We start from the raw sequence: 25,505 nt of genomic DNA, 5'->3' as shown, positions 1-25,505 counted from the left end.
CAGTTGCCCATTACACTTGCACAACCAGCTCTGCAAGCAGCTCTGCAACCAGGTGCACAATGCATTACACAATAGGTTGCACAAGAATTATGTGCAATGCATTGCACAATGGGTTGCACAATGGGTTTCACAACAGTTGTGCACAACATGTTGTGCAAGCATAACACACAACTGATTGTGTAAGCATGCTTGCACAACTATGCTTGTGCCAATGTAACTTTAGTTGGATTCTTCTCTTGCACATAGTTCAGAACAGAACCTAGTTTCTACTAGGGATGCTGGAGAATTTCAGATGGACTAAAATGAGCTCAGATTTCTAAGAATCCAACCTGTGGAATCCTCTGTGGAGCAGGGATGGGCAGATTCCCTACCTGCCATTTGCGTCCCTGTTTTACATGATAGGCTATGCAAATATTTGTGTATCCTATCGTGTGAATGAAAAGCAGGGACGCAAATGGCGTCAGGATGACATTTGCGGCCATAAAGGTCGTAGGGATGTACGAAAGTCACTTACCTTTAACAAAATTTGATTCGCGGTGGGGGGGAGGTGCTCCGTCCCTCCCCCCGAAATTCTGGCCAGGAGGGGAGCGCTCCATCCGTCCACCCCCAAATCCTGGCCGGCTGGGCCCGCAAATGACGGCGGCCGTAGCCGCCGCCGTTTGCATCCCTGCAGTCAGCTGTGATAGGCTACATAAATGTTTACGTAGCCTATCACGGCTGAGTAAAAACAAAAAACAAAAAAAAGCATGTACAGAAATGGCGGAGCCAATGGGCGCCGCCATTTGCGTTCCTTATTTTGGCACGTCTAGTCTACGTAAACATTTATGTAGACTACGGCGAAAATAAGGGAAATGCAAATAGCTACGCTATAGTCTACGCTATTTGTGTTCCCCTTATTTTCGCCGTAGTCTACATAAATGTTTACGTAGACTAGATGTGCCAAAATAAGGAACACAAATGGCAGCGCCCATGGGCGCCGCCATTTGTGTACGCGCGATTTTTTTTTTTACTCAGCTGTGATAGGCTACGTAAACATTTACGTAGCCTATCATGGTATTTTTTAAAAATCTAGCCGTGATAGGCTACGTAAATCTTTACGTAGCCTATCACGTTTTTTTTTTTTTACTGGAAATGGTGGCCGCAGCAGCCGGTCGGAAGACCGGCCGCCACAGCCGCCGCTGCCGAACCGCCGTCGCAGCCGCCGCCACCGCCAGGAGGATTCGCCCAAGGTAAGTCCCATCCCGGGGGGGGGGCGCGGTGGGCCAGACTGTTTCGCCACCAATTTCGGGGGGCCGAATGTGCTGGCATTCAGCCTCCCCGAGATTCATGGCGAAATTCTCTGACATCCCTAGGTCTTAGTTTAAGCTAACTGCAGCCATTTATGGCATGTAAATGTATTGCTGGCAATCTGGAGCCGGAGGATCTGGCCGAAGAGGATTCCGTGGGAAGGCGTAGGTAAGTGTTCCATTCTAGGGATGTATGAAAGGTACTTACGCTACGCTATTACATCTACGCTATTTGCGTTCCCCTTATTTTCTCTGTCTTAGTCTATGTAAATGTTTACATAGACTAAGAGGTGCCAAAATAAGGGATGCAATGGTGCCATGGCCGCCGCCATTTGCGTATGCACTTTTTTTTTTTTTAAGTCAGCCGTGATAGGCTACATAAAGATTTACATAGCCTATCACGGTGTTTTTTTAAAAAATCTAGCTGTGATAGTCTACGTAAATCTTTACGTAGCCTATCACATTTTTTTTGTTTTGTTTTTTTTATCCTGGAAATGGTGGCAGTGGCAGCCTGTCAGAAGACTGGCCGCCGCAGCCGCCGCCACCGAACCACTGCCGCTGCCAGGAATATCCGCCCCAGATAAGTCCCATCCCGGGGGGGTGGTGGGCTGTTCCACCACCAATTTCAGGGGGCCGAATGCGCTGGCGAATGCGCTATTTGCGTTGCCCTTATTTTCGCCGTAGTCTACGTAAATCTTTACGTAGACTACAGGGACCAAATAAGGAACGTGAATGGCGGCTCCCTATGGGGGCCGCCATTAGCCGTACGTGCTTTTTGTTTTGTTTTTAAGTCACCCGTGATAGGCTACGTGACGATTACCGTAGCCTATCACGGCTGACTTTGCAAATCTAGCCGTGATAGGCTACGTTAATCGTTACGTAGCCTATCACAGGGGCATTTTTTTTTAACTTTTCTTGTAATGGCGGCGGCAGCAGCTGGTCGAAAGACCGGCTGCCGCCCCCGCCCCTGACTAAGACCTGCCAAACCACCACCAGGACCCGCTGCCGGGAGGGACATTCGTGAAAGGTAGGTCCCATCCCGGGGGGGGCGGGGGGGCAGAGAATTTCTCCCCGAACAACCTTCGGAGGACCGAATGCATTGGCACTCGGCCCCCCGAAGTTTCGGGGAGAAATTCTCCCCCATCCCTATCTTCCCATTGTAACTATCAAGAACATCCCTTAAGGAAATTTTGCTCTGTTTGGCCATATAAATTTGAATCACAGTCTTGGAAGCAGCCAAATTCCAATCGCGAATATTATAGGGATGTCAAAGAATTCTGCCATGGATCTCGGTGAGGCCGAAAGCCAGTGCATTCGCCCCCCCGAACTCCATGGCGGAACAGCCTGCCCCCCCGCCCCCCCGGATCCCCCCCGGGACAAGACTTACCTGTGTCGGATCTTCCGGGCAGCGGCGGCTCCAGCGGCGGCTGCGGCGGTGGCTGGTCTTCCAACTGGCTGCCGCCGCCGCCATTTCCAGGCTTGTAAAAAAAAAAAAAAAGACGTGATAGGCTCCGTAAAGATTTGCGTAGCCTATCATGGCTAGGTTAAAAGAAAAAACATGACGTGATAGGCTACGTAAATCTTTACGTAGCTAGGGATGGCGGAGAATTTCTCCCCAAAACTTCAGGGGGCTGAGCGCCAACGTGTTCAGCCCCCCGAACAAGTTTCGGGGAGAAATTCTCTGCACCCCCCCGCACCCCGCATCCCCCCCGGGACGGGACTTACCTTTGGCAAATGTCCCTCCTGGCGGCGGGTCCGGCCGGCGGTTCGTCGGGTCTTCATCCGGGGCGGGAGCGGCAGCCGGTCTTTCAACCGGCTGCCGCCGCCGCCATTCCAATAAAAGAAAAAAAACGCCCCTGTGATAGGCTATATGACGATTAACGTAGGCTATCACGGCTAGATTTGCAAAGTCAGCCGTGATAGGCTACGCAAATCGTCACCTAGCCTATCACGGGTGACTTTAAAAAAAAAAAAAGCGCATATGGCTAATGGCGGCCCCCATAGGGAGCCGCCATTCACGTTCCTTATTTGGTCGCTATAGTCTACGTAAAGATTACGTAGTCTACAGCAAAAATAAGGGCAACACTATTCGCGTTGCCCTTATTTTCGCAGTAGTCTACGTAAAGATTTACATAGACTACAGCGACCAAATAAGGAAAGTGAATGGCGGCTCCCTGTGGGGGCCGCCATTTGCGTACACGCTTTTTTTTTTTAATGTCACCCGGGATAGGCTACGTGACGATTTACGTAGCCTATCACGGCTGACTTTGCAGGTCTAGCTGTGATAGGCTACGTTAATCATCATGTAGCCTATCACGGGGGCGTTTTTTGTTTTTGTTTTAATTTCGCGGCCGGGCGAGGCAAGGCGCCTCCTCCCCGGCCTGAATTTCGGCCGGGCGAGGTGGGAAGCCTCCCCCCCGGCCTGAACTTCGTGGGGAGAGCAGCAAAGTGCTTCCCCCCCACTGCAAAAAGCTGCGAGACCAGGTAAGTGACTTCCGTGCACCCCTATACGTAGCCTCTCATGGTTGGGTGGGTTTAAAAAAAAAAGTATGCAAATGGTGACGGCTATGGCCGCTGCCATTTCCGTTCCTTATTTTTGCCATCTTAATCTACGTAAAAATTTACATAGACTTTGACAGCGAAAATCAAGGGGAATGCAAATAGCGTAGCGGGCACTATTTGCATCCCTTTTTGTTTCGCCATTTTAGCCTACGTAAATATTTACGTAGGCAAAAACAGTGAATCAAAAAGGGACGCAAATAGCGCCCACTACGCTATTTGCGTTCCTCTTTATTTTCACCGTCATATCTCTACGTAAATATTTACGTCGATTAAGATGGCAAAAATAAGGAACGCAAATGGCAGCGGCCATAGCTGCTGCCATTTACGTAGGGGTGGACGAAAGTCTCTTACCTTTTGTCGAAGGACGTTCGCGGTGGGGGGGAGGCGCTTCGCTGCTCCCCCCGCGAAGTTCAGGCAGGGGGGGAGGCTTCCCGCCTCGCCCCGGCCGAAATTCAGGCCGGGGAGGAGGCTTCCCGCCTCGCCCGGCCGCGAACACGAAAGTTTGTTTGTTTGTTTTTTTAAACGCCCCCTGATAGGCTACGTGACGATTCACATAGCCTATCACGGCTAGATCTGCAAAATCAGCCGTGATAGGCTACGTCAATCGTCACGTAGCCTATCACGGGTGACTTTAAAAAAAAAAAAAAAAGCACGTACGCTAATGGTGGCCCCCATAGGGAGCCGCCATTCGCGTTCCTTATTTAGTTGCTGTAGTCTACGTAAATGTTTACGTAGACTACAGTGACCAAATAAGGAATGGGAATGGCGGCTCCCTATGGGGGCTGCCATTATCGGTATGCGCTTTTTTTTTTAAGTCACCCGTGATAGGCTACGTGACGATTGACGTAGCCTATCACGGCTGACTTTGCAAATCTAGCCGTGATAGGCTACGTGAATCGTCACGTAGCCTATCGGGGGCATTTTTTTTTCTTTGATTGCAATGGCGGCGGCGGCAGCCGGTCGAAAGACCGGCCGCCGCTCCCGCCCCGCTCGAACACCCGCCGAACCGCCAGCCGGACCCGCCACCGGGAGGGACATTTGGCAAAGGTAAGTCCCGTCCCAGGGGGGGGGGGCGGGGGGCGGGACGGGTTCGGAGGATTTCTCCCCGAAACTTGTTCGGGGGGCCGAACACGTTGGCGCTCGGCCCCCCGAAGTTTCGGGGAGAAATTCTCCGCCATCCCTACATTTACGTACACTGTTTTGTGTTGTTGTTTTTTTACCCAGAGCCCTCTGCGGCCGGAAATCCAGCTGCGGATGGCTCTGGCCTGACTGGGCCTGGCCGGCTGCTCCGTGGAGCTGCCGCGGAGCACAGCCAGCTGCGGAGATTCCGGGGGGGAGGAACAGAGCACCTCCCCCCCGGCAAGGATTCTGGGGGCAGGGACGGAATGCCTCATCCCCACCATCAACATAATCCGTGGAAAGGTAAGTGACTTTCGTACATCCCTAGAATATTAGGGTGGTTTATCCGACTAGTGAAAAATTGTATTTTAAAAAATGTATTAATAGGGGTTTTGTTTGCCTTCAAGGTAGTGATAGGAAATCAAAATTGCCAAATGGAGCACTTTATCATGCTTCCACAACTGAAAAAAGTAATTATTAAATATAATCCTCATGGTGTCATAAAATTCTTCACTCTTTTCCTCATTAACAAAATAGTGCCACTGGGTCTGGTAATTTTGAGACCTTGTATAATCGACTTGAAAATGTTAATCCTGCACTCTAATTAATATGCAAAACTTCTGGACCCAGATCAGAGGCAATGTAACTTTAAGAATCATAGCTATGTAAACACGATCAGAAGTGTCGCTATCATATCCTCAAGATAAAATTTCAATATGCATGTAAAACAACACATCCTTCCCTAAACCTTCTGATTATCTCCATTTATTTTCTTGACTTCAAAATCTAATACTGGAAACAACACGGGGAGGGGGGACAGCTATGAAGGTAGAAAGCCAGCAGGGCTGTGCGGGCTATCTAGGGAAGAGCAAACAAGCAAAGTCTGAGGTGGCCGGGATTCTCTGAACTTCATCTCTCTGCTCATCTCATGCCTAGGGATGTACGAAAGTCACTTACCTTTTACAAAAGTTGTTTCGCAGTGGGGGGGAGGCGCTCCGTCCCTCCCCCTAAAATTCTGGCCGGGTGGGAGGTGCCCCATCCCTCCCGCCGCGAATCCTGCCGGCCGGGTCTGCAAATGGCGGCGGCCATAGCCACCGCCGTTTGCATCCCTGCAGTCTGCCGTGATAGGCTACGTAAATGTTTACATAGACTATCACGGCTGAGTTAAAAAAACAACAACCGCGCATACCTTATTTTGGCACATGTAGTCTATGTAAACATTTACGTAGACTACAGCGAATATAAGGGGAACGCCCATGTGCGCCGCCATTTGCATACGCGCTGGTTTTTTTTTTTTAACTCAGCCGTGATAGGCTATGTAAACATTTATGTAGCCTATCACGTTTTCTTTTCTTTTTTTTAACTTGGAAATGGCGGCTGCAGCCGGTTGGAAGACCGGCAGCAGCCGCCGCAGAACCGCTGCCAAACCGCCGCCGGAGCCGCCGCCGGAGCCAAAGGTAAGTCCCATCCCGGAGGGGGGCAGGGGGGGCAGACCATTTCGCCACCGATTTCGGGGGGCTGAATGCGCTGGCATTCGGCCTCCCAGAGATTCGTGGCAAAATTCTCTGACATCCCTACTCATGCCTGATTCCCATTCACATTTGTGATTGCTGTTCACTGTGCATGAACAGGAAACTTGTGCAAATTGAGCAGCGACTGAAGGAGAGATTTGCGCAGATCTCCCCAAATTTGCGCAAATCTCTTGAAATTTGAGCAGATTTCCTTCATAGACTAAAGCAGGGCTGATTCAATCTACTGAGGAAATTTGCGCAAATTAGGAAATTTGCGCAAATTAGGAAATTTGTGCAAATTAAGAAATTGGGAATTAAGAATTAAATTAAGAAACTGGGAATTGGGAATGAGATGAATGCAAGCATGTGTTCAACAACTGTGAATATTTTCAGCGGAAACTTGCTTGTGCTCGCATTTGGAGCTTTGAATGGAGCATGCTTGCATGTTTTGTGACTGTGAGCAAAAACAGAATTCTCCTACATCCCTAGGGCTATCCAGTGTATTGCACTGAGTGCCACATGTATGACATTCTGCCAGCTGGACCGAAGTTGTAGGTGAGTGCTCTGTGTCATGAGCGCCTGGCTCTCAGGAAACAAGTTTGTTCCCTTGAAGCAAGCTTGCTACCTGGAGAAGCTGAGAGAGGCAGAGTGGTTGGTGGGCGAGACCTTCGGGGACCTAAGAGTAGAGTTCTAATCCCTGGGTGACAGCTCCTTTGCTGCTACAGAGAAGGGGGGGGTCTTAGGAAATGAGGGCATCAGTCTGAGGAAGAGGGAGATGATCCCTTAGAAGGGACTCATTCTTTAGAAGATGAACCAATATCCTCTCACACTGAGGATGTGCCTCCAGGAGCAGGGGGCTTGTGGTAGGGATATTGGAGAATTCCACCACAGACTCCAGTGAGGTCGGATTCTTTAGAATCTGCCCCCTCAGAGTCCGTGGCAGAACAGACTACCCCCCGCCATCCCCCGAAATCTCCCCCGGAACGGACCTACGTGGTCGCGCCGGCAGCGGATGTGGCGGTGACTCCGGGTCGTCTTCTGGCTACTTCTGGGCTGCTGCGGCAACAAATGGTGGACGTCATAGTGGCCGCCATTTGCGTCCATGCCTTAGGCCATGATAGGCTATGTAAGTATTTACGTAGCCTATCACGGCAAAAAGCAGGGGTGTAGTGTTTTTTTTTGCCATTTGCGCCCCTGCTCTTTGCCGTGATAGGCTACGTAAATACTTACGTAGCCTATCATGGCCTAAGGCACGAACGCAAATGGCGGCTGGAGTAGTGGCCACCATTTGCATCCACAGCGCGGCAGCAGTGGCTGGAAGTCCGGCTGCAGCCAGCCCCGGCCGGCAGCTCTGTGGCTTTTCCGTGGAGTGGAGCCAGCCAGGGAGGATTCCAGGGGGGAGGCACGGATTGCCTCCTCCCACCAGCAGATGCCCCGGATCGGAACTGCATAAGTGATCCACTCACCCCTAGCTTGTGGTAGTGAGAGATGAAATCATTAGACACATAGACAGCTGGGTTTGTGATGGGAGTGTAGACCACATGGTAAACTGCCTGCCTAGCATGAAAGATATCATGTGCTGTCTAGATAGTTTTTGAGATAGTGCTGGGGTGGGGTCAGTAGTCCATGTTGGTACCAATGGCATGGGGAAATGCAGTCATGAGTTCTGGGAAGCCATATTTAACTTGCTAGGTAGGAGGTTGAAATCCAGGACTACCAAGTTGCTTTCTCTGAAGTGCTACCTGTTCTATATGCAGGGCCAGATAGACAGGTGAAGCTGAGATGTCTCAATGTGTGGATGTGATGGTGATGTAGAGAGGAGGGGTCCAGTTATATTAGGTACTGGAGAACATTTTGGGATAAGGCCAGGCTGTACAAGAGGGATGGGCTCCACTTGAACCAGAATGGAACCAAACTGCCGGAGCTTAAGATAAAAAGGTGGCAGAGCAGCTGAACCCTGGGGGAAAGCCAACAGGAGCTGAGAAGCATCTGGTTCAGGTTGAAACTTCCCTAGGGGATGAAGGTGAAATTGTTTCTGTTTGCCCAAATGGGGATGGAGAGGGAATAGGCCTGGAGCATGATAGCCAGTCAAAGAGGCCTAAGGCCCATAACCAGAAGATACAGATGTCAGAGACTCTTGAGTGTGTATGCACTGTGTATAGGTGTTTCTATGCAAATGCTAGAAGCCTCTGAGCCAAGAAGGGTGACCTGGAGAGCCTAGTTTAAAGGAAAACTTAGTAGGGATGGCGGAGAATTTCTCCCCGAAACTTCAGGGGGCCGAGCGCCAACGTGTTCGGCCCCCCGAACAAGTTTCGGGGAGAAATCCTCCGCACCCCCCCGCACCCCGCACACACCCCCCGGGACGGGACTTACCTTCGCCGAATGTCCCTCCCGGCGGCGGGTCCGGCCGGCGGTTCGGCAGGTGTTCGAGCGGGGCGGGAGCGGCAGCTGGTCTTTTGACCGGCTGCCACTGCTGCCATTCCAAGAAAAGAAAAAAAAACGCCCCTGTGATAGGCTACGTGAGGATTAACGTAGCCTATCACGGCTAGATTTGCAAAGTCAGCAGTGATAGGCTACGTCAATCGTCACATAGCCTATCACGGGTGACTTAAAAAAAAAAAGCGCGTACGGATAATGGCGGCCCCCATAGGGAGCCGCCATTCCCGTTCCTTATTTGGTCGCTGTAGTCTACGTAAAGATTTACGTAGACTACGGCGAAAATAAGGGCAACGCTATTTGTGTTGCCCTTATTTTCGCCGTAGTCTACGTAAACATTTACGTAGACTACAGCGACTAAATAAGGAACGCGAATGGCGGCTCCCTATGGGGGCTGCCATTAGCGTACGCGCTTTTTTTTTTTTTTAAGTTACCCGTGATAGGCTACGTGATGATTAACGTAGCCTATCACGGCTGACTTTGCAGATCTTGCTGTGATAGGCTACGTTAATCGTCACGTAGCCTATCACGGGGGCGTTTTTTTGTTTTTTTTAAACAATGGAGTTCGCGGCCGGGCGAGGTGGGAAGCCTCCTCCCTGGCCTGAATTTAGGCCGGGGCGAGGCGGGAAGCCTCCCCCCCGGCCTGAACTTCACAGGGGGAGCAGCGAAGCGCCTTCCCCCCACCGCAAACAAGCTTCGACGAAAGGTAAGTGCCTTTCGTCCACCCCTAGAACTTAGATATTGTGCACATAATAGAAACTTAGCAGAATGCAGAGGACCAGTGGGATATGGTCATCTCTGGATATTAACTCTATCGAAAGGACAGGGAAGAACTCTACAAGAAGGACAGAGAAGGGAGTACTGGAGAAAGTGTTGCTCAGTATGTCAAACAGAGTATAGTGTCAAGCAACAGAGTAGAAAACCTAAATGGGGCAGACTCCTCCACAGAAGGACTGTGGGTGACAATACTGGGCTGCAAATGCACTAGGGGACATGTTATGTTCTCCAGACCAGAACCCTCAGGGTGATCTTGAGATGGAAAATGAAATCAGGAGGCATTCAAATGAGGAAGTGTTGCAATAATGGGTGGCTTCAATTACCCCCACATTGACTGAATAAATGCATGTGCCAGTCATGACAAAGAGGTTAAATTTCTCAGTGCTTCAATAATTGTGCCCTGGAACAGTTGGTCATGGAACTGACCAGAGGGGAAGCAACCCTGGATTTAATCCTAAGCGGTGCCACCCAGGACCTAGACAGAGATGACAAGTCACATTTGACTTTAGAAGAGGAAACTTCTCTAAAACAAGTGAACTGATAAAAAGGATGTTGAAAGGAGGAGTCTAGAGTGTTAAATCCTTTTAAAATGCTTGGAGTTTACTCAGTCAAAACCACAATACTAGAAGCCCAGCTAGAATGTACACTACAAGTTAGGAAAAGTATCACCAAGTCTGAGATGACACCAGCATGGTTAATGAGCAGCATCAAGGAAGCATTTATTGCTTGCTTGCTTGCTTGCATTTATATCCCACCTTTTTTCCTCTTGCAAGGAACTCAAAGTGGCTTACATTCTCCTCCTCCTCCTCCTCTCCATGTTATTGTTACAACAACAACCCTGTGAGGTAGGTTGGGCTGAGAGTCTGTGATTGGCCCAAAGTCACCCAGTGATCTTCCATGGCTGAGTGGGGACTAGAACCTGGATCTCCTGGCTCCCAGTCCAGCACTCTAGCCACTACACCATGCTGGCTGTATTAGAGAAAAGAAGTTTTCCTTCAGAAAATGGAAGTGTTGCCCAAATGAGGAGAACAAAAGAGAGCACAAAGTTTTGCAAAGGAGATTCAAGAAGAAAATAAGAGGTGCAAAACGCACTTTGAGGAGCATATCTCAAACAATATCAAGGCCAACAATAAAGAATTCTTTAAATATATCAGAAGCAGGAAACCAACAGTTAAATGAGTTCTAAAGGAGAATAAGGAAATTGTAGAGAAGCAGAATAAATTGTTTTCAACTGTCTTCACTGCAGAAGATGTAGGGCAGATACCTCTGCCTGAACTGATATTTTCAGAAAGGGAATCTGTGGAGCTGAGGCAAATAGTGGTGACATGAAGTTCTAAACTTATTGACAAATTGAAAGTTAATAAATCACTGGGCCCAGATGATATCCATTCTAGAGTTCTAGAAGAACTCAAGTTTGAAATTGCTGATGTCCTTACAAAAACATGTAACATGTCACTAGGGGTGTACGGAACCCTGCTTACCTGGCTCTGCTGGGTTCTGCAGGTGGGAGGAGGCGATCCGTTCCTCCCCCCCGGAATCCTGCCCGGCCGGCTCCACTCTGCAGCCAGGCCACGGAGCCGCCAGCCCGGCCAACCCACAGTGGGGCCTCCAGCCGCTGCTGGGCTGCTGTGGACACAAACGGCATCCTGCGTAGGGGATGCCATTTCCATCCCTACGCAAGCCCATGATAGGCTATGTAAATATTTATGTAGCCTATCACGGCTAAAGCAGGGACACAAATGGCATCCCCTATGCCATTTGTGTTCCCGCTTTAGCTGTGATAGGCTACTAGGGATGTACGAATCCCTTACCTTGTTCTGTTGTGGGGCTTCCGCAGTGGGGGGGAGGTGCTCTGTCTCTCCCCCCGGAATCCTCCCTGGCTGGCTCCGCACAGCCAGGGCCGTCTGCAGCCAGAGTTCCAGTCGTGGCTGGGCTGCTGCAGATGCAAATGGCGGCTGCCATTTGCATCCAGCCAGGCTGCCATGATAGGCTACGTCAGTATTTACATAGCCTATCACGGTAAAGGCAGCCACGCAAATGGCGGCCACTATGGAGCCCCAAGTAAGTTTCATTCTGGGGGGATTCCACAGGGTGGTGGGGGGTGGGAGGCCGTTCCACCACGGATTTCGGGGGACTGAATGCCAGTGCATTTGGCCTCACTGAAATCCGTGGTGGAATTCTCCGCCATCCCTATTACGTAAATATTTACGTAGCCTATCATGGCTAAAGCGGGAATGCAAATGGTGTAGGGGATGCCATTTGCATCCCTGCTTTAGCTGTGATAGGTTACGTAAATATATACGTAGTCTATCACGGGCCGGCGTAGGGACACAAATGGTGGCCGCAGCAGCCCGGCAGCAGCCAGAGCCGCTGCTGCTGCTGCCGCCACCAGAACTGGAGCTGGAGCCGGAGCCGCAGCCAGGTAGGCTCCATTTCGCGGGGCTTTCGTGGGGTGCTGGGGTGGGGGGCTCTGTTCCGCCATGGATTCCAGGGGACCGAATTCACTGGAATTCAGCCCCCCTGGGATCCATGGCAGAATTCTCTAACATCTCTACATGTCACTGAAACCAGGCTCTGTACCAGAGGATTGGCTTATGACCAATGTAATGTAGTGTTGTACGAAAGTCACTTACCTGGTCCCGCAGCTTGCTTCGCGGTGGGGGGGAGGCGCTTCGGTTCTCCCCCCGAAGTTCAGGCCGGGGGGGGAGGTGCCCCGCCTCACCCAGCCAAAATTCAGGCTGGGGAGAAGTGCCCCGTCTCCCCGGCCACGAAATAAAAAAGTGAATAAAACACACACACACACACGTGATAGGCTACGTAACGATTAACGCTATTTGCGTTGCCCTTATTTTCACCGTAGTCTACGTAAATGTTTACGTAGACTACCCGGGCCCAAATAAGGAACGCAAATGGCGGCATTTGCGTACGTGCTTTTTTTTTTTTTCCAAAGTCACCTGTGATAGGCTACGTAACGATTAACGTAGCCTATCACAGCTGACTTTGGAAATCTAGCCGTGATAGGCTACGTTAATCGTTACGCAGCCTATCACGTGTGTGTGTTTTGTTTTGTTTTCATTCACTTTGTAATGGCGGAGGTGGCGGTGGCCGCCGGTTGGAAGACCGGCCGCTGCCCCCGCCACAACGCCGCAGAAACGCCACCGGGACCCACCGCCGAGAGGGACATTCGAGGGAGGTAAGTCCCATCCCGGGGGGGGGGGCAGGGGGGTGGGGCGGGGGGGCAGAGAATTTCACCAACAATTTCAGGGGGCTGAATGCGTTGCCATTCGGCCTCCCCGCGATTCGTGGAGAAATTCATGGCCATCCCTAATGTAATGCCAATTTTTTAAAAGGGATCCAGTGGATCATGGAAATCACAGGCTGGTTAGCTTAGGGCAGAATCATACTGAGATAGTTGGCAGCAGGGATGTCAGAGAATTTCGCCATGAATCTCGGGGAGGCCGAATGCCAGCGCATTCATTCCCCCGAAATTGGAGGAGAAACGGTCTGCCCCCCCGCCCCCTCCGGGATGGGACTTACCTTGTGCGAATGTCCCTGGTGGTGGCGGCTCTGGCGGCGGTTCGGCAGCGGTTCGGCGGCGGCGGCTGCAGTGGCCGGTCTTCCGACCGGCTGCCGCCGCCGCCGCAATTTCCAAGTTAAAAAAAAAAAGTGATAGGCTACGTAAAGATTTACGTAGCCTATCACAGCTAGATTTTTAAAAAACACCGTGATAGGCTACGTAAATATTTATGTAGCCTATCACGGCTGAGTGGGAAAAAAAACAAAAAACCGCGCATACGCAAATGGCGGTGCCCATGGGTTTGTTTTTGTTTTTTTCACTCAGCCGTGATAGGCTGCGTAAACATTTATGTAGTCTATCACGGCTGACTGCAGGGACGCAAACGGCGGCGGCTACAGCCGCCGCCATTTGCATCCCGGCAGGACAGGAGGATTCACAGCCGGAGGGACGGGGTGCCTCCCCCCCCGGCCAGAATTTCGGCGGGGAGGGACGGGGCACCTCCTCCCCGGCCAGAATTTTGGGGGGAGGGACAGAGCGCCCTCCCCCACCACGAATCAAGCTTCGGGATCAGATGAGGGACTTTCGTACATCCCTAGTTGGCAGCCTCTGAAGACAGAGGCTGCTGAGTATCCAATGCAGGGTGACTGGAGCACGGAGGCAATCCTCACCTCTGCACTCCAGCACCCTGCATTTTTGGCTAGATGGGTGATTTTGCCTGTCTAGCCATTGGGGAGGGGGAAGGAAGGAGGTTGAGATGCTCATAGGAAGCTGTGTGATGTGGTTTCCATGGCCTCTCTGCCCCCTTTTCCTTGCCTCGTGCTTTGTTTCTGATCATGAAGATGTAGCCAGTGCCGAGAGAACAGTGTTGGCTATGAGCATGTGGGGAAGAAGACAGGGAGCATAGTTTCTGGGCTCCAAGGTCAGAGCCCTGGTTTCCAGAAAAAGAAACATTCTGTATCCCTCTAGACATTGTCTAGTGGCCATAGGATTGTTCCCTCCATGTCTGTTCCAGGTAAATTGGTTGAAAACACTATTAAATATAAAATTAGTAAGCATATACAAGGGCAAGCTCTGCTCAAAAAGAATCAACATGGTTTCCAGTTGTTCACTTAGATGTACTTGGTAAAGTCTAGGGATGGGGGAGAATTTCTCCCCGAAACTTCGGGGGGCCAAATGCCAACGTATTTGGCCCCCCGAAGTAGTTTCGGGAGAAATTCTCTGCCCCCCCACCCCCCGCCCCCCCCGGGATGGGACTTACCTTTCCCGAATGTCCCTCCCGGCGGCAGGTCCCGGTGGCGGTTCGGCAGGTCTTCGACAGGGGCAGAGGCGGCAGCCGGTCTTTTGACCGGCTGCCGCCGCCGCCATTCCAATGAAAGTAAAAAAAAAAATGCCCCCATGATAGGCTACGTGATGATTAACGTAGCCTATCACGGCTAGATTTGCAAAGTCAGCCGTGATAGGCTACGTAAATCGTCACGTAGCCTATCACGGGTGACTTAAAAAAAAAAAAAGCGCGTACGGATAATGGCGGCCCCCATAGGGAGCCGCCATTCCCATTCCTTATTTGGTCGCTGTAGTCTACGTAAAGATTTACGTAGACTACAGCAACCAAATAAGGAACGCGAATGGCGGCTCCCTATGGGGGCCGCCATTTGCGTACGCGCTTTTTTTCTTTTTTTTCAAGTCACCCGTGATAGGCTACGTGACGATTTACGTAGCCTATCATGGCTGACTTTGGAAATCTAGCTGTGATAGGCTACGTTACTCGTCACGTAGCCTATCACGGGGGCGTGTTTGTTTTTTTTTACTTTTTATTTTGCGGCCAGGCGAGGCGAGGCGCCTCCTCCCGGGCCTGAATTTCGGCCGGGCGAGGAGAGAAGCCTCCCCCCCAGCCTGAATTTCAGCCGGGCGAGGAGGGAAGCCTCCCCCCCAGCCTGAACTTCGGGGGGAGCAGCGAAGCGCCTCCCCCCACCGCGAAGCAAGCTGCGAGACCAGGTAAGTGGCTTTCGTGCACCCCTAGTAAAGTCCCTCACCAAAGACTCCTGAGCAAACATAGCAGTCATGGAATAAGAGGAGAGAAACTCTTATGGATCAGTAACTGGTTAAAGAACAGAAAGCAAAGAGTAGGAGTAAATTGTAATTCTCCCAATGGAGGGATGTAAACAGTGGAGTCCCACAGGGATCTGTTTTGCACCAATGCTTTAACTTGTTCTTAAATTATCTGGAATTAGGAGTGAGCAGTGAGGTGGCTAAGTTTGCTGATGGCATCAAATTCTTTCGGGTGGTTAAAACAAAAGGGATTGCAAAGACCCCTGGAGGGATCTCTCCAAACTAGGAGAATGGGCATCAAAATGGACAGATGTGGTTCAGTGGAAGTAAGTGTAAAGTGATGGATGTTGGGGCAAAAAATTCCCAACATCACATATAAGCTAATGGGATCTGAACTAGTGGTGATGGATGAAGACAGAGATCTTGGGGCTGTGGTGGAATATGTTTCCCCAGTGTCCAGCTGCTGTGAAAAAGGCAAAATCCATGTTAGGCATAATTAGGAAAGGAATCAAAAATACAACTGCAAAGATCATAGTGCTCTTATACAAAGCTATGATGCAACCACACTTGGAATAATGTGCACAGTTCTGGTCACTGTACCTTAAAAGCATATTGCAGAGTTGGGAAAAGTGCAGAAAAAGGGAACTAAAATGATCAAGGGGCTGCAGCAACTCCCTTGTGAGGAAAAAATTAGCTGCTATTGTTTAGCTTAGAGAAAAGGCAAGTGAGGGAAGACATATAGAGATCCGAAATTCCATGAATTCCATCCCGAAGCTTGTTCCAGCTCATGTCAATATCAGATTGCAAGCTTTGTTTTTTTTTCTTTTCACATGAAAATCCATGTGTATTTTCATGACTATTTTCCCAAATGCATGCATCAATTGTGCACATTTTTGAAATGTATGCATTCTTCTCTTATTAAGGCATATTTGTGCGCATTTTTCAAAAGTACACATTTTTTCATGAGTACTTTTCAAATGTACGCATACTGTCATACATATTTGGGGAGGTCTGTGAATCACATTGCAAGCTCAGAATTGTACAGACTTTGACCACAGATTGTGTCCAGGTCTGTGTTCAATCTGAAAGGTGCGGATTGGGTAGACTGGATTATTTTTTCCTGATCAAAAATGAACTGAAACAAATTTCTTATACATCTCTAAAGACATGATAGAGGTGTACAACATTATGCATGGTGGATATGGAGACATTTTTCTCCCTCTCTAATAATACTAGAACCTGGGATCATCCCATGAAGCTGATCGGTTGGAGATTCAGGACAGATAAAAGGAAGTACTCCTTCATACAGCACATAGTTAAACTATGGAATTGACATCCACAAGATGTAGGGATGGCCACCAATTTGATGGCCAACACAACCCCAAGATCTCTTTCCTGGTTGGTCACTGCTAGTGCTAGCTCAGATCCCATCAGTAGGGATGGGGGAGAATTTCTCCCCGAAACTTTGGGGGGCCGAGTGCCAACGCATTCGGTCCTCCGAAGGTTGTTCGGGGAGAAATTCTCTGCCCCCCCGCCCCCCGCCTCCCCCCGGGATGGGACTTACCTTTCACGAATGTACCTCCCAGCGGCGGGTCCCGGCATTGCCCTTAATAGCGTTGCCCTTATTTTCGCCGTAGTCTATGTAAATCTTTACGTAGACTACAGGGACCAAATAAGGAACGCGAATGGCGGCTCCCTATGGGGGCCGCCATTTGCATACGTGCTTTTTTTTTTTTAAAGTCACCCGTGATAGGCTACGTGATGATTAACATAGCCTATCACAGCTGACTTTGTAAATCTAGCCGTGATAGGCTACGTTAATCGTTACGTAGCCTATCACAGGGGCGTTTTTTTTTTCTTTTTTTCTTTTGAAGTTCGCGGTCGGGGAGACGGGGCGCTTCTCCCCGGCCTGAATTTCGGCCGGGCAAGGAGGGAAGCCTCCCCCCCCAGCCTGAACTTCGGGGGGAGCAGCGAAGCGCCTCCCCCCCACCGCAAAGCAAGCTGCGAGACCAGGTAAGTGACTTTCGTGCATCCCTACCCATCAGTCTATACTTGAAGCTGGGATATTTTTCCAGCTCTACAATATCTTTTTTCTTTTTCTTTTTTTTGGTCTGGTGACCAGAACTCTACATAGTATTCCAAGTGTGGCCATACCATAGATTTGTATAGGGGCAGTATGATTTTAGCAGTCTTATCCTCCTGTTTTGAATAACAGCTCCCAGCATTCATTAGCATTTGCCATGGTGGCTGGGGCTGATGGGTGTTCTGAACCCCTGTATGTGCTGTATATTTGTTAGTTATCCACTTTAATTCTCTTTATACATTTTTATACTGTAGATTTTTATGCCCCCAAGCGTTATTTTTGATACTGTGTTTTTAATTCATATTTCATCATGTTAAATTATATTTTATAATGCTATGCTATAACCCAGACAACTTTATTGGGGAACTTTATATAAATTTTTGTTGGATCCAGACATCTGCCTGTGGAATGAAGGAGGTGGAAGCTGAATGTTCTGGTCCCTTCTCTCTGCGCCAGCTCTCAGAGTCCCTCGAAAGTGTCAGGGGCCCTGCTGAGTGTGGTGGGAAGTGTTGTGCATGGCTGAGAGAGAAACAGTCTAGGTAAAATTGGGCAGAGGCACCTTCTATTAGTCAGTTCCTCTATCTGTAATCCCTATTTCTACTAAGTGTACTTAGTAGAAATGTGTAATTTACTCAAATTATGGCCGTAAATTGCATAATTTGAGCAAATTGCAGCCATAATTTGTGCAAATTATGCAATTTATGGCTGTAATCTGAGCAAATGGTGGCCATAATTTGCACAAATTAGGCAATTTGCAGCTGTAATTTGCACAAATGTCTTTTTACGCAAAAAATATGGAGGAAGACAGACTGGAGTCCCGGGGGGGGGGGGGGCAAGCTGATGAAAGCTTGTTGAGCTTCACCCCCCAACTGGATTCCTCTGATATCCCTAAAGTATGGGCAAGCTCATATGGGAGAAGGTGGTCGTTCAGGTATCATTCCTTGTCATATACTTTAAAAACTACTATGCCCTTGCTTTCCTCCTTGCATTACACTATTTTTTGCTAAGATATGTATACTTATTTCTTCCCATCTGCTCCTGAAAGGATAACTTTTGTTGCTTTTTCTGTACTATCTTCTGCTCATTTATGGGGGTTGGACTCGATGGCCTTGTAGGCCCCTTCCAACCCTACTATACTATTCTATGATTCTATGCCTCTTCGAACATAAATAGTGGCAGGCCTGTGTTGTGTTAGTCTTGAAGCATGAACGTATATCTTTTTTACATATCTTGATAATATCAACTGCTATGTTAACCCTGTTTGCAATCTCAGGAGCTCTGTAAATGTGGTCAGCTGAACATGCTTACAGACTGCTCTTCAGATCTTCATGGTCAATGCATGGAGGTTTATATGGAGGCTGTGTACACAGGGACACTGACAGTGGGGCTTACTTGCACACCCAGATCCTGTTACCCAGTTTAGCCCTACACATGAGCAAGTGCACACCTAAATAGGGCTAATATGTAGCCATACGTCTATTAGTAAACTTATATTTCAAGTATGAAAGTACTTTGCAAGTACTTTGCATGAGAAAAAATATGAGTCTACTATGAATAATCAGTTATATATTTATTACTTATATGCATTTGGCACAATTCTGTCAAGATTTTCCAGAGGATATATAAAAAACAAATAAAAAATCATTGTGCAACTAGTTTCATACACTCAAGGCAGTGTTGGGCTTGATTTTCTCAAATAGCAGCCTCCTCCTTTCCCATGCCACATGGCAAACACTTTTGAGACAAAGGAGACATTCCAAAGCAGCTTAAGACATGGCATAGATAGCACTTAAAAAAGTGAGTAAAAAATCCCACAGAGCATGCCCAAGTTCTTGAGTGCACCTAAAGTAGCTCTTTAGATCCTGGCCAGAGTTTGAATTGTTCTTGAAATGGGGAATCAGCTTAAAATAGCATGCACGCCATTACTGGTAGCATTTCCATCTTGAAGAGCTTTGGCTGATAGCCAACATTATGTGAGCAGACTTCCCTCACGCATTGGAATATTCCCTTCTTCTGTTCCCCTGCTGCAGCCCCCTGCCCTACCAATATGCCGTGGAGTTATTTGGAGGAGCACAGGAGCTTCAGGGAGAGGGGAATCTGGTCCTGTGATAGATGGTGTTCTGATGGAAGACCCTTGTTGGATAGCACCCTTTCCTTCTCTGTAGTGGCACCCACCCTCTGGAAAATTCTCCCCGTGCAATTTGGGAGGCAGAACATGTCGCATCTTTCAGGTGCCTCCTAAAAACACACCTTTTCACCCAGGCTTTCCCTGGGTTGTAACTGCTGTTGGGTTTCACTTTGGTTTTACATGCTGCTTTTAACCATTAAAGTATTGCATTATGTTTCATCGTGATGTATTTTGTGGTTTTAATTGTTGTGAACTGCCCAGGAAGCCTCGGCTGTTGGGCAGTATATAAATGTAATAAATAAGTAAATTAATAAATACACACAATCCTCAAAGTGCTTTTTGAACTCAGGGTAGCATTCAAGGTATGCGGCCGGTGGCAGCTTCTGAAAAAAGAAGCTACAAAAAATAAACCCTGCTCCTGGTTTCTCAAAGTTTCTTAATTTTTGTGTGCCCTTCTCTGTGGGACCAAACCAGCACAATACCATAATTCCTTGACTGGAGTCCTTTGTATCCAAAAAGGAGCAACACAGGCTTCAGTTTGGATCAGGGAACTGACTCGGGTGAAGGTGAGTCTTAGTTCTTTTGCCCTGATTCCCTGATGCAGCCCTCCCCCACCCCACCCCCAACTACTACTATTATATGTAGTATAATAGCCAGTGTGGTGTAGTGGCAAGAGTGTTGGACTAGGAGCTGGGAGATCCGGGTTCTAGTCCCCACTCAGCCATGGAAGCTCACTGGATCACTTTGGGCCAGTCACAGCCTCTCAGCCCAACCCACCTCACAGGGTTGTTGTTGTGAGGATAAAATGTTCAGGAGGAGGATAATGTAAGCCGCCTTGAGTTCCTTGCAAGAGGAAAAAAGGCGGGGTATAAATGCAATAAATGCAATGCAATGCAATATGTGGAGAATTAAACATATAAGTATTCATGTTGTATCTATATGTTTTACCCTCTGCAGGTAATAGTAGTTTGGGGCAGGGGAGTGGGAAAGAGGGGATTTACATAGGGTAATTGGTATGGGGGAAAGGGTTTTCCCCTCCTGTATGCCATGACCCTTTTCCAAATCATCCTTCTCCCTGCAGGTGCTTTTTGGATACACACACACACACGCATGCGCACGCTTTCTTCCCCCCCACAGTGCAGGGGAAAGTGTGTGTGCTTGCCATTAATATATTAATACATTAGGTGGAATTAATGTTTCTCACTTGGCATGTTCCTGTATGGCAAAGTATACAAAACACAAATAGGGAATGCAAAAATTCTAGAATGACATGTTCTGACAGTTAAAGTTCCCAGTAATATTGTGTGTGTGTGTGTGTGTGAGAGAGAGAGAGAGAAAGAGAGAGAGAGAGAGAAAGAGAGAGAGAGAGAGAGAGAGAGAAGGAAGGAAGGAAGGAAGGAAGGAAGGAAAATGTAATTCTAATGCCAGAGAGACTTAAGTTGTTATGTTCTCTGCAGTCAGACTACATAACACTTCAACCCAGGTAAAAAGCCTGATCACATTAGAGTTTAAAATAAACTGACAGAAACCTTAAAATGCTTTTTTGCTTGTAAATGCCTTCATAGAGGCTAAGGAATTAGACTTAAAAAGAGCAATGCAATTCCTGGGAGACACTGGATAAGTTTTGACATGCAGAGAGTGGCTAAAGAATGTTATTGTGCAGTTGGTGGTGTTTTTCATGAATTTACTTTATGGTCCTTTTACCTGAACTCTGGTTGTTTTGTTTGTTTGTTTATAGATCTTAAAGGTATTTTGTCATTTGATAATACAGAAATACAGCTCATTTGGTGTTTAGAGAGAGCAGGATGCCCCTAAAGGAAGAGACTGAAGAGTGTAGTAGTAGGACACAACAGAAATATTTCTTCTATGAAATAAAAGGCATTATTTTGCCTCCCTTGATCTTTCCCTTATTTTGATTCTGTGTGAATTGAAAGCATCAAGTAATTGCTCACTATGGCTCCTTCCATATAAATGGTGTAGCCTGAGATATATCTGCCAGAGTTACCTTGACATTACTTAAAGTCACAACAATACGTTGTGTTGTGGGGGCAGAGGAAGAGCAATTTGGGCTGTGATCAGGGAGGGAAAACGACCCAAATGCATGCATTGGAAGAGGTTCCTTCATCTCAGTGGGAATATGTAGTTATTATTTCGGCTTAACTCCTGTGAAGCATTGGGGCTGAAGGGGGAAGGGAGTAAACTACCATGGCTGTTATATCTTCCTGACAAATAGTTCTGTTTGTGGATCTCCGTCTGTCTCCCCAGCATAAGTGGAGCAGCTGTTTTGATAAGATACCTGTCTTTCCTTCTGGGAGATGGGGAAGGAGCTGGAGAAGAATGGGGGAAAAGGGATGTAGGGGTGTGAGTCCTCCTTTCCCCTCCCTCTGTTGCGTCTTCTGAGTAACTGAAAGGAAATTTCCAGATTCCCATTTCACTGTCAACAAAACTAGCTTTTCTGTGTTCAGAATTCTAGGAAAATACAATAGAAAAATCAAGTTATAAATATAAATTTTGAACATTTGGACTTCTAGCTGAATTAAAATGGCATTTGGCACTTCCAGTGTTCAGTTCTGCAAAGGTAAAGCAATAGAACAGTTGCAGAGAAAATACTGCCAGATTCAATTTTGCCTTTACAGTGGACTACTGAAGCATTCCTCCTCCCCCCCCCTTTAAACAAAATTTAATTTTCTAGTTCACTCCATTTCAAAGAGTTGGGTAAACTGAGAAATTTAAATCAAAGCCTATTCTGACAAAATGTAACTTGTGACCGGTTTTTAAATGTTTATTTTGGGGGCAATATTGTTATGAAACTGATATAAATGTTGTGAGGTTTTGTAATGTATAATTGTTGTATGATTGATCATAAGCTGATGTGTTGTTTGAGGTAATTTTTAATTTTGAACTTGATTGGCAGGAGAAGTGGTCCTGCACTAAATGAGGGAAACCCCTTTGAGATAGGGGTGCACGAAAGCCACTTACCTGGTCTTGCAGCTTGTTTGTGGTGGGGGGGGCGCTTCGCTGCTCCCCCCGAAGTTCAGGCCGGGGGGGAGGCTTCCTGCCTCGCCCGGCCGAAATTCAGGCCGGGGGGGAGGCTTCCCGCCTCGCCCAGCCGAAATTCAGGCCGGGGAGGAGGCGCCTCACCTCGCCCGGCTGCAAAATAAAAAGTAAAAAAAAAAAAAAACGCCCCCGTGATAGGCTACATGACGATTAACGTAGCCTATCACGGCTAGATCTGCAAAGTCAGCCGTGATAGGCTACGTTAATCGTCACGTAGCCTATCACGGGTGACTTTAAAAAAAAAAAAAAGCGCGTACGCAAATGGCGGCCCCCATAGGGAGCCGCCATTCGCGTTCCTTATTTGGTCGCTGTAGTCTACGTAAATCTTTACGTAGACTACAGCGACCAAATAAGGAACGCGAATGGTGGCTCCCTATGGGGGCCGCCATTAGCCGTATGCGCTTTTTTTTTTTAAAGTCACCCGTGATAGGCTACGTGACGATTTACGTAGCCTATCACAGCTGACTTTGCAAATCTAGCCGTGATAGGCTACGTTAATCATCACGTAGCCTATCACAGGGGCGTTGTTTTTTTTTTTTACTTTTATTGGAATGGCGGCGGCGGCAGCCGGTCGAAAGACTGGCTGCCGCCTCTGCCCCTGTCGAAGACCTGACGAACCGCCGCCAGGACCCGCCGCCAGGAGGGACATTCGGGAAAGGTAAGTCCCGTCCTGGGGGGGTGCAGGGGGCGGGGGGGCAGAGAATTTCTCCCCAAAACTACTTCGGGGGGCCGAACACGTTGGCGCTCGGCCCCCCAAAGTTTCGGGGAGAAATTCTCCCCCATCCCTACTTTGAGAATCTTAAGAGGGAAAAGCAGGTGCTGAGAAAGCCAGCAGTTATAGATCTAACAGGAGAAGAAGAAGGTTATGAGGGAGAGCAGGAGGAGGAAAGATGATGAGGAGTGTAGATGGAAAAGGGATTTTGGTTTAAAAGAAAGACTGTCATAGTCAAACTCTTAATAGATAGGTTTATGGAAACAAAGTAACAAAACCTGCTGTAATAGAACAGTTTGCGAGAAAGGAAAACTTAATTTGGTATTTTAGTATTTTTAATAGCTGCTCTAATCTCAAACCTCATTTTGGTAAAGTAGTTTTTACATTTCAGTGTTCTCAATTTCTGTTGTTTTTCTTTATCAGAAACAAAAGTGTTTCTTTTGGAAGAAAGCTATCTGAGTTTCTTGATAACCTCACGTGCCTAACAACTACTTACCAAAGAGGTGGCAGAAGGTTCTGTGACAAAGAACTTTACTAAGACCCAAACCACACATTTCTTTTTCTTTCCTATTTTTACTCTAGAGTAAGCACAGGGGTCCCAATCCAGATTTGGACCCTAGCTGGGAGGGATAGGGGGCCTTTAACCCTTCCCACCACACTTACAATATTTATTTATTTATTTATTTATTCATTCATTCATTCATTCATTTCATTTCTATACCACCCAATAGCTGAAGCTCTCTGGGAGGTTCACCAAAATTAAAACCAAAAAACACAGGATAAAACAATATAAAAAAATAAAAGCATTGAGACCACAATATAACAATACAACCAGAATAAAACCTAGCAGCAATGCAGAGATTTAAAATACAGATTTAAAACACCAAAGCTAAAAGAGTAGGAAGCTAAAATGCTAAAATACTGGGAGAATAAACAGGTATTCACCTGGTGCAGGAAGGAGTACAACGTAGGTGCCAGGCAAACCTCTCTAGGGAGCTCGTTCTACAGCTGGGGTGCCACAACAGAAAAGACCCTCTTCCTGGTAGCCACCCACCTCACTTCCTTTGGCAGGGGCTCCTGGAGAAGGGCCACTGAGGATGATCTTAAGGTCCAGACAGGCATATATGGGAGGGGGCGATCCTTCAGACAACCTGGCTCCAAGCTGTTAAAGGCTTTGAGTATTAATACCAGCACTTTGAATTGGGCCTGGAAATGGACTGGCAGCCAGTGCAGCTGGAAAAGTACTGGCATAATGTGATCTCATTGGCCAGTGCAAGGTATGAAGAGAGTTCACAATGCCATGAATGCACCGTCAGCTCTCATTTTATATTAAGATCTGTCTCTACCATAGTCAATCTTGGTCTCACTGAGCTCCCCTTTTTTTGAGGTCAAGCTCATTCTGCCCTGTTTCCTCATGAGCTTGCAAATAATAATTAAAAAATCCGTACAGAAATGTGAATGCATTTTTCATAATGTACGCAGTAATGTATGTGTTTTTAAACATGCATTTTGGGGTGCATGTACCTGTTACTAAAGCATGATTGCACATAGTTTGGAAATGTACACATTTTTTTTGCACCTTTTTCAAATGTGTGCATGTTGTCTAAAACATTTTTTTTTCCTTTTGTGGAACACAACACAAGCTTGAAAATGTATGAATTTCTGACCACAGATTGCATTTGGTCCATGTTCAGGTCTGGGTGTTGTGAATTGGGTAAAGCTATAAAATAACCCAGATGGAGCAAAATCTCACACATCCCTATATGTTTCCCTGCCAGAGAAGACCGCAGCAGTAGAGACCAGGACGTGAGTGAATGGGGAATGGGCAAGGCTGACGTATCAGGTTGCTGGAATGGTAGAGACAGAAGTTAATACGAAAAGAGAGCTGACAGAATTTTCACAGCATTGTAGGATCTATTTTTAATTGTACATGTATTCAGCCTCAGTTTGCCCCCCCCCCACACACACACACTTACCTCCTAGTTCCCAAGGGGGAGGATACATTGCAGGAGAGGTCATCAGACCACCGACTGTAGTAGTGTTAACTAAGTGGACCTGGTTAGCACCAACAGCAGCAGCCAAATTTCTAGTTCAATATTTTGGAATTTAAAGTACATTTCTGCTCACCTACTTTGCCTGAGGAAATTAACAAACAAGTCTATTCTTAAGGGTCAACTCCTTTCTGAAATGGAAATGTATAATTTTATTGTATTCTTTTTTCTATGGCAAGGTGAAATTGCAAGTCTGTGAATGCAGATTCAAGTCAAC

The 25,505-nt window shown here is 47.7% G+C and overlaps 1 protein-coding gene across 1 annotated transcript in view; it reads left to right on the top strand.

Moving 5' to 3' along the window:
• The window catches only part of CSMD1 (CUB and Sushi multiple domains 1), a 1,446,416-nt gene that overhangs the window by 1,109,783 nt on the left and 311,128 nt on the right, over nucleotides 1-25,505 (top strand). The window lies entirely within an intron of this gene.

The sequence above is a fragment of the Heloderma suspectum genome, chromosome 1 (assembly GCF_057233095.1).
Source record: "Heloderma suspectum isolate Gila_16-S chromosome 1, 16-S_ref, whole genome shotgun sequence".
NCBI classification, from domain to species: Eukaryota; Metazoa; Chordata; class Lepidosauria; order Squamata; family Helodermatidae; genus Heloderma; species Heloderma suspectum.
Note: the sequence above shows the minus strand (reverse complement) of the source record. Positions and strands in the feature narration are given on the sequence as shown.